Source organism: Anopheles merus, chromosome 2R (assembly GCF_017562075.2).
Source record: "Anopheles merus strain MAF chromosome 2R, AmerM5.1, whole genome shotgun sequence".
Lineage (NCBI taxonomy): Eukaryota > Metazoa > Arthropoda > Insecta > Diptera > Culicidae > Anopheles > Anopheles merus.
Window position 1 is genome coordinate 48,541,352 of NC_054082.1, and position 9,707 is coordinate 48,551,058.

The 9,707-nt window shown below is 39.4% G+C and overlaps 1 long non-coding RNA gene across 1 annotated transcript in view; it reads left to right on the top strand.

Annotated features, from left to right (window-relative positions):
* LOC121588054 overlaps nt 1-9,707 on the top strand; it is a 65,256-nt gene that overhangs the window by 27,591 nt on the left and 27,958 nt on the right. The gene's annotated exons all lie outside the window — the stretch shown is intronic.

Below are 9,707 nucleotides of genomic sequence, written 5' to 3' on the forward strand. Positions count from 1 at the left end.
CCATACCATAATGTAGCTGGTGTACCACAAGGAAGCGTGCTGTCTCCTCTGTTATTCAATATTTACTTAGCAGATATACCTAACACAAGATATTGTTCTAATTTCCTTTATGCTGATGATTTCGCTATATCGTCCTCAGCGAAAAATCCTAAAACAATCATTAGACGCTTAAACATCGCACTAGAGGCGTATGCTAAATATTGTATAAACTGGAAGCTCAAAACCAATAGTACCAAGTCAGAAGCAATCTTTTTCACAAGGAATACGTGTATGAGAAGACTTCCCCAAAGAGATCTAGTGATGAGACAAGAAAACATACCATGGAAAAGGAGTATAAAATACCTTGGTATGCACTTTGAACAGCGTGTTACATTCAAAACACAAACTGAGAATACCCTTATAAAATTAGACAAAATGGTTAAAACTATGTATCCCTTCTTAAACCGGAAATCGAAATTGAATTTAAAAAACAAATTACTCATTTATAAGGCATTTTTTCGGCCAGTAATGACATATGCTGCACCAGCCTGGAAAGGAATTGCTCAGTCTCATTATAAAAAGTTACAAATTAAGCAAAACAAAATCCTTAAAATGATTATTAATGTCCATCCATGGTTTAACACAAGAGAGCTTCATAGGATTACAAATATGGCTACAATTAAAGAATACATTGAAAGAATCTATAGAAAATATCACGATAATTGTGAATCGAGCGAAATTCCCATATTAAATCAATTGGTAGCTTAGCATATAATTTAGCTAAATGTTAGGCTAAGTTATAGGTTATGGTCTTGTTTGTAATATTTAATGTAAAGTTAGTTAGTGTAGTTTGCATAGCTAGGTTAGTTAGTTTAGTTAGCATAGTTAGATAGGATAGTCTCTAAAACAAAATTTGTGGGTTTTTTTTGTAAATTGTTCCCACGCTACTACTCAACATCAGAACAAAATCGAAAAATCCAGCAATTGCTACACAGAAAACATTAATGAGGAAAGCTTAAGAGTCGAACCCATTATCGCAAGGAAAATTTGTAAAACATAATTACATATAATGCTTCGAATTCAAATAAACTACTACTACTACTACTACATGCTGTTGATGGAGTATTCTGAGACTGTACCTTTTTTCTTATTACCTCAAGCTAGCTTGCTTAAAGATAATGCTTCTGCAGCAATGAAAGTCCACAGTTAAGTAGTTCAATGCGCTTTTGGCAATACTACGCACAATTAAACGGAATAATACTGTGCATGGTATGAAGTGTGTGATAGAAGGGAGCGTGAGATTTCGTTCTGCCACCAGGGCAGCAGACACCTTCCCGAGCATACTCCGATCGAAAACGGAGGGGAAAATCAAAGCCCGCGGGCAGATATGATGGCCTACTGTGGTGCAGAAACAAACATCACATTAAAATCGGCTAATCCCTCTTTAGTAAATGCTGCTGTTGCTGTGGGAACCCTTTTCGGCTGTTTGATGGCACTGGTTGATTGGGAATTGAGGAAGGAACGGGCGAATAAATCGGGGATTCGACACGCTTGTTCGTGATTTACATTTGAGGTGTCCAATATGCCTTGGGCTGTCTAAAAAAAAAGGATAAACCTGCTAAACTCACAACAACAGAAAGTAAAACCACCGACAAACCGACGTGACACTTCGAACAAAATGAACTTCAAAAGTTGTCTCCTTATTTCAAATGAAAATACGTTAAACACTAGCGCCATCTCTATAATGATTCGCTTACTACACTGACACGGAGAAGAAACTGCTAAATCCCCTTTTTGTTTTTCTTCGCAAATTCCAATGCGTATTGTTTTATGTATTTCTCACATCTTTTACATTGATTTGGAAACTTATAAAATGATGTTCCCGGGTGTTTTGTCCAATAATTCTCACAAAATTATGCCTCACACTTCCTTCGCCATTTGTATTTAGAAAAGTTGTTTACATCGAAGCAGCAGTGAACAGAGCTTACTTTGACAGAAGTGTTCGCCTCACTGGTAAATGACAGTACTTTCGTGTGGGACACTTTTGTAACGCCAGTGTCACGTCGGTTTGTCGGTGGTAAAACATCCAATGGGATTTTCGACACTTTCATCGGCGTTGAAGGCATTTAGCATAGCGTAGGATCATCCTGAGGATGACGCTGATAGCATAGGAAGAGCTGACGAAACTGATATCAATCGACGACCGCACACAAGCGCAATTTGACTCTTAGCTTAACACCTTTACTCGACACGTTTTGTTCGGGGGAAAAGTCACGATTGACGTATCGAAAGGCGCACATAAAGGGAGAAGAAAGAAGAAAAAAGTGACTCCATTGTCCAGCGGCAGATTCTGAGAAGAATGAAGCCGTTGAAAAGATAGCTCGGAGGATAAAAATAATAAGACAGAGTACACTAAAGCCACACGGCCGACTCCAGAGTGGACCAACCGACTATACAACGGAACCTGTCAAGTTGCGCAGACGAAAGTTCTGGGTGGCCTTTGCCTCGCCAGTCAGCGAACAGCGTTAGAACACGGAAAGAAGGGACGAAACCGGTCAACCATTGGACCAACGAGTAGTGAAGCGTTGGCGATGATGAGAAGCCAGAAATGTTGACGACGATTAGTCAGCGAAAAATGGCGCCCTAATCACACATCCCGACCCTTCATCGCCCACCGCACCGATTGTCGATTGTCGTACCGTGCGCATTTCTTCAGAATCGGTCGGGTTTAATATTCGCAGAAAATCTTCAACACGACAGCGTACGACCGCGCTGGTAGGAGGAAGGCCCACATTGTGCGCACTGAGGAAGGGGATCAACACAATCAAATTCGGGCCTGACAACTACTGTCATGGCAACGGCTTTTTGGCCCCCTTTAGCCTTCCCCGTTCCGGTGGTGTGTTGTGTTATGCGATAATTAAATAATTATGGGATACTTTCCTTTGCTTCGACTCGAACCAGCTCACGGCTCGTGCCTTGCTGTTCTTTGCTGGAGGTGGCGGGCGCGTCATCGTCGTGGATCGTTAGTAAAAATAAAACCTTTCTGATTCGTTGGATGTTTCATTACAATCTTCTCCATTTGTCGGATGGTGCTAGTGATGTTCGGTCGTGTCGAGAGTGCGGGTGGGTATGGTACAAATTATTCATCACCTCATTTTCACCGAATGAACCGTTGATCTCAGTGAAACGTTTTCCGATTTCCCTCATCGAAAGACCCTCATCGCGACCAGATCGCTACAAGACAACAAGATAATCAATGGCAAAGAGAGAGAGAGATAGATAGATAGAAAGAGAGAAAGAGAAAGAGAGAGCGCAACGTTCGCCTGTCAAACGGGAATACCGCGACCGCGTGTGCTGTCAAACAGGCATAATCGATTCTAATGTAATTGCTGGCGCAATCGCTTACAATAGTGTCTCGTGCTTTGTCTGCCCACTTTTCCGTACTTTCCAAGTATTTGTCCGCGCCGGTTTTCCCTTTCTGTTTCGAAACGGATTAGGTACTGGTGGAGACTGAGACAGATTTCATATATTTTTGGCTTTCTGTTCGTGCTCGTACTTGGGTTATGGTTTTTTATTATTATTATTATTATTTTTGGTGATTTGGAGTTTCGTCAGATCATCATTTATTCAACCGTAATTTTACGCAGAACATGTCACGATTGCCGACGCTAATCACTTGACAGTGATCCGTGATCGTTGCCCGGCGCTGATGTGATCCGTCGTCACGATGCCAAGCGTAAAGGTTCGCACCAAACTCCCCATGATGAGATATGGCTTCGTATAGCGTGTGCACACATTTTGCCTGGCGTCATTGAATTATTATTATTTTTTATGTGCTATTTGTTGGGATTGAAGCGTGGCACGATTTTTAATATTATTATGTTGTACCGGAACGTGCCAACGTCAAGAAGTCTAATTTGTTTTGTTGCCGGAACAAGTGCTTGATTGAATAGTTTAGTGATGGAAGAGAAAATAAGAAGATGGAGCCGAATTATTGCCCACTCAATTATCATCCTGTTAGCAAAACTGTTAGTTCAGCGGATTTTCCTTCATTTTTGTTTTTGTGTTCAATTTTGTGGATGCTGACAAGGTTAGGATCTGAAGAGCCTTAGGAATTACTTACAAGATGAACTTTAGTTTGATTTTCCACATTAATTGTGATGTAACAGTTCTATTGTTTCATAAGGGAAATAATTTAAATGGGTCAATTTCTTCAAAAAAGAAAGGGTCTCTTCTTAAATTTTATTAAATTTTACTTGTATCCTTAAAAAGATGCTTTGATTGATTGTTTGTATGAAAAGCGCGTTCTTAGTTTTTATGAAAAATTAATTAAATAAAATAATAAAATAATTGTGTTATAATTTAATAAAAGTTTATAAAAAAGGGAATAGATATTTTCAAATTGTTGAAAACCAGGGCAAAACGAAAACATATTTCATAATAGCAGACATTTGTAGAAGTAAGTGAAAGATAAAAAATGTATGTTTTAGCAGAAATAACAACTAATACGACTGCCGAAAGTTAGAATGAATACCCATCACCTCAAACCCCACCAGCTCCATTCGCTCTCCCTTCTTTAAAACGTCCTTTAGACATGGGCCAGGGGCCCAAGCCAACTGCCGAGTTCAATTGTCTAAGTCACGTACCAGAGTTGTCCTGCCTTCGTTAAATTCCCCCTCTGTGGCTTGCTTCCTTCGGGAAAAGGATCCGGTACATAGGAACAATATGATCAACACGGAAGCAGCAATAGCTGCGGGTCTTTCCAGACCAAAACGTAAGACAATGTCACGATTGTTCGGAAACATCAAGATTGCAGATCTTCTCCCATTCCGCCATTCCGGTGCTTCCTTCTCCTTCCCTTCCTCGCTATCTACGTCCTACGACCGGGTACGGAAATTGCGGTCTATCTCTTTGGTTCATCAACTGGATACTTCCCCCGTGCTGGCAGCCGGTAGCATGGGGCCAGGAACGTGCCTTTCCGGTTGTTTCTTGCAAACTCTTTCACACACGCACGCATGCACGCACCCAATCACGCACGCAATTGCACGGAAAGTTCGTGGAAGCGACAGGGCCGTTAATGTGGTTGTGATTGTGGGACTGCTGACGTTGGCAGTTTTTGTCGCTGTCGAGTTGAAATCCTTGCACGGGCCAAGGGGACAAGTTCGTTAAGGTCCTTTGCCAAAAGCGGGAGGCAGTTGTGATAGACATTAATAGCTGTCTACGGCTGAAAGGATATTCCCAAAATTTTACTTCAATTATTGCATTGGTTTGGGCAGGTAGGGTGGTTTGAATTTTACACGTGACTTTTGGACGATGAGCGATGGTTTCCAGTTAAAGCAGTTGATCACAATCAGCACTTCAAGCAAGAAAACAGATCGAGAGTTTCATATTTTGTGTTATGCAACTTTTAGCTCTACTCATAACTCATTTCTCTTTAACAGAAAAAATTAAAGAATTTATATTCTTACGCCTCATTAACATGACCGTCATGGGATCAAGCCTCATATGGTCAGTCTCCTTATAGCAAGGGCAGACTATCTGGCTACGTGGTACTGCATAAGTCTCAAAGGCCTATATAGGCCAGCATATCATTGATTTGAACTATATGATATTTCTTTTAGACTCATTAGCATTTTTGTTTAGTTTTGCGATTTTATATTCATGGCCAGATATACTACTTAAAGCATTATTTCGTGATAATGTGTGATATGAAATATACTGGGGATATTTTTTCCAAATTATCATAGAATCATGTAATAACCATGGATAATTTCATCTTTTGTACATTCTTTTGAAAAACAATGCTTTTCAAGTAAGCCCAAAATTACACGAATCGGAATTTCGCGGGTAAGAAATTCCGCTTACCTAAAACCTATGTAGAAACTGTGAACTGTAAAGTTTAACAATTTGGCTTTTTACAGTGATGTATGTTTTATCCTAATGTCTGTACAAGACTTTGGATTTAGATTACAAATGTACAATTATGAAATTTTGTATTTTGTATAATAGTCAGGGATTACTCATTTGTAAGAGTTGCAAGCGAAATAAAAAGAATTTTATTCCTACCATGACATTGCATATTATATTACTATATAATTAGCTATCTGTATTGCAAGATCCGAGTTTCAGAGGCTAGTTCAGATAATAATGAATGGGAGATTAAATATGAGCCAGTTCGTTTAACCGGCGTACTGTTCGCCACGATTGAACAACTGTCAAATTCATGCGCACGGTTAAGCTGCCCGCCGGTTAATATGCCCCCGGATAATCAACGTTCTACTATAGTACATTGCTTGCTGTAGGACGTGAGATTAATTTTCAAAAGTTCTTAGATATGCGTGACAGCTGTTGCAGTGAACAACATTTCTCAAGCGGTGTATAATGGCTTTCCCATTGCAAACTGGCTCGGAAAACTTTGTAAAAACTAGCTTCACTATATTTTAAAAGAAAATCATTTTAACTCAAAATTGAATACCTCCAGTCTTCCATGTTTTGTCGGTTTAAAGCAAAAGAAAGAATTATTTATTCTGCTTTTTGCTTTATTTTATTTTTAACAAATGCTCTAAAGCAATATGGTCTTGCCTTTTTTGTTAAATATATGAAAAACTCGTAGTACAGTCGTCAACTCGTACGACCTAACAACATGCCCGTCATGGGTTCAAGCCCCAAATGGACCGTGCCGCCATACGAAGGACTGACTATCCTGCTATGTGGGGATCAATAAGTCACTGAAAGCCAAACCCACAAGTAGTGTGGTACAGGCAGGCCTTGACCGGCAACGGTTGTTGAGCCAAAAGAAGAAGATATGAAAAACTGAAAACAAATTGATTAATTATCGTTTAATTCATGCGCACGCAAATGTACATTTTTTTCTTCGCCAATTTCCTCATTTGCTAATCATTTGTTCTTAATCAAAGTAACAATTATTTGTTTCCTTCCACGTCAAAATAAACAATTTTATAGAAACCCCAAAAATCGAATCTGAACGGATAATCGGATAAAATGCAAGCATAAATTTTAGTATAGGTCAGTATCAGGCCATGCTATCAATAAGCGAGTGATTCAAACGCGAAAGTTATTGGAGTTGGATACCTTTCTTTAACTATCGAAATAAGGCAGCGACTCTGTAAAAGACAGGGGCTCTGTGTAAGACAGGGGGAATTTTCGAACTAAATACCCCATTCCGACTACATAGGCTTCCCAACCTTTCGATTAGAAGCAACTAGTGGAAAGCACTGGTTAGTAGGCAGAGTGTCAAAGTCTCTGTCCAAAAGTGCGCTGTTTCTTTCTGCTCCTCTTCGACCTCTGCTCAATCCTTCGTGTGGCCTGTCGGATAAGCTCAGTACGTAACAAAAAGCCTATGCTCCATTGTTGATCTTATTTTTAAAGCTATCTTAATGTAAACAAATAAATTGATTATGAATATATTATTGCTAAAACATCGAAATCGCGTAGTACCTTTAATGATGAAACCTACAAAATTTGAAGAATGTTATGATAAATGACATCGATATGGTGTAAAATACATCCCCCTTTTATCTTGATGTGTATTGTACTTGAAATGTCAAAGCCCTTCGTTTGACTTGTTGAAATGGGAGGATGACATCAATCATAGCTTGCAGCACACTACAACAGCACGACCATCTTCTGTTTTGGCGAGATGCTGTTAGATTAAAATATTCATAACCGACCGCCTGTTTCAACACTTCTTCCTGTCTTCGAAGACGATAAATCTTTACCGCGCTTCCTGTTTTGCGCTCCAAGCAGTTTGCATCATCAACGTCTTACTACCGTCAAAACACATAGACAAAGCTCAAACCAGACCGGTCGCCATCATCACCATATTCGCGATGCTGCTGCCCTTCCGGTGCCCTACGCCAGCAAACAGTCCGATAACGATCAGGGTGGCAGAATTTCTGGCCATTTCCTTCGAACTCTTTCAGCTGCGCGCCTGTAATGGGGGATGGGCTTTCGTTTAGGACTATTCAAAATAAAATACCCAAACCGGGCAAAAGATTCCCGTTTTGTAAGACGAGCTCACCAACCATGCGGGAGGCCGTTGCTTTGCAAAATTCATCCCCAATTTTAACGAATATAAAATGCACACACAACAGCAGCTAAGAAACGATGATGGTCGGCACGTTTCTGTCTTTTGTGCCGCCGTTCCCAAGTTTCTTAGCAAGGAAAAAATGCCCGAGAACCCCTTTTCTAGGGCGGTTACGTTTACGATATGATTTTCAATGTCTTATTCGTTATCATCCCCCGAAAATCAAACTAACCCACACATAGAAGCAGGAAAATGTCGTCATCGGTGTAGTATGAATACTAATATTGCTGAGGTTCTCTCATACTTTTCGGTGATAGTGTAGAACGTTACGTTTCTTGAATGATGTTAAGAGTTGGTAAATTCTTTTTTTTTGCCTTTCGGCTTTGGCCTGTTTCCCACACCAAAGCGTTGAAAGACGTTTTCCTTTGGTTAAGAATTAAGAATAAAGATTATATCGCGCAGTGTTTTAGTATTCATCAATGTGTCGCCATTGAGGTCAGTGGTTAGTTTTTTTAAAACTTTTATATCATTCACGTGTGAAGAAACTTTGAAGAGGCAAGAAAAATAGTGGAAAATGATCTATAGAAATCTAACATTTCACAAGACTGATAATTTCTTTCTTAAAAATGTTTCTATATGGTACAGGTAAAGGTTATTAAATACGTTTCAACAAGTTTGATGGTTTAAAAAATGTTATCAAAAAAGAAAAAAAAAACACACTGCTTGGGCACATTTTAAATCCGTATATTTATTTTCGCAGATTTATACTTTCTTTTACAGTTTTTCTCGTCCATTTTCTTTTCATTCCATTCGTATTGGATTCCATTTTTCTCACCTACGGCTGTATGTAGTTGTGCTGCGTGTGCTGTTGGCACAAGAGCCCACCTACTCCATAATTGCCATACGAGCATGTTGCAAACCTTTGCCGCCTATTTTATAATCGCTTACACAACGTTCCTCCTTCCTGCAGTTTCGATCGTACATTGACTAATCATTTGAAGTAGCAAAATAAAAAAAAGACCCTTTTGAGTTGTTCTTCCAACAAAATGTGCCAAACTGTGACTAATTGCCCACATCGGGCTTAGCAGAATTCGCTCAGTGACTGTATAGTAAAATTGCAGAAGTTAACGAATGATACAAATGTTTTTGCTTTGCTTTAACGTTATTAAGTTAAATGATCGTGTTGAAAGTGAAGAATTTTTTCCATTATTCGTCTCATCTTTGCCACCATTTGTGAAGCTGATCGTGTTCGTTTGCCACTCTGTAGAAACTGTCTTTGCACTTTTTAGCTGTGTAATACTATGTACCGTCGTTGAAATATTTCTACTATACTTATCTGCTGATATTCAACGGCAGCCGAATCATTCTCAATCAATCACCGTGATCAATCTGATGCCTCGAACATACGCTCACTTCCTGTGCTTCATATTTGATTTGGAAATTTTATTCCATTCCCCTATTTCGGATCTTGCCACTTCCACTTTATAGTTTGTAGGTATGTGCTACATGTGCTACAGATCGTTTGACACTTTGTTCTACCCTTCTTACCCAAGACGAATCGAAGCGAAATTGGTTGGTTGTTGCCGTTTTGTGTTTTATTTTTATCATTTACTCAATACTACCGTGCTTAAATCAAATGCTCGATAAAACAGCTATATACAATCGTGTACTTTTTGTGTCT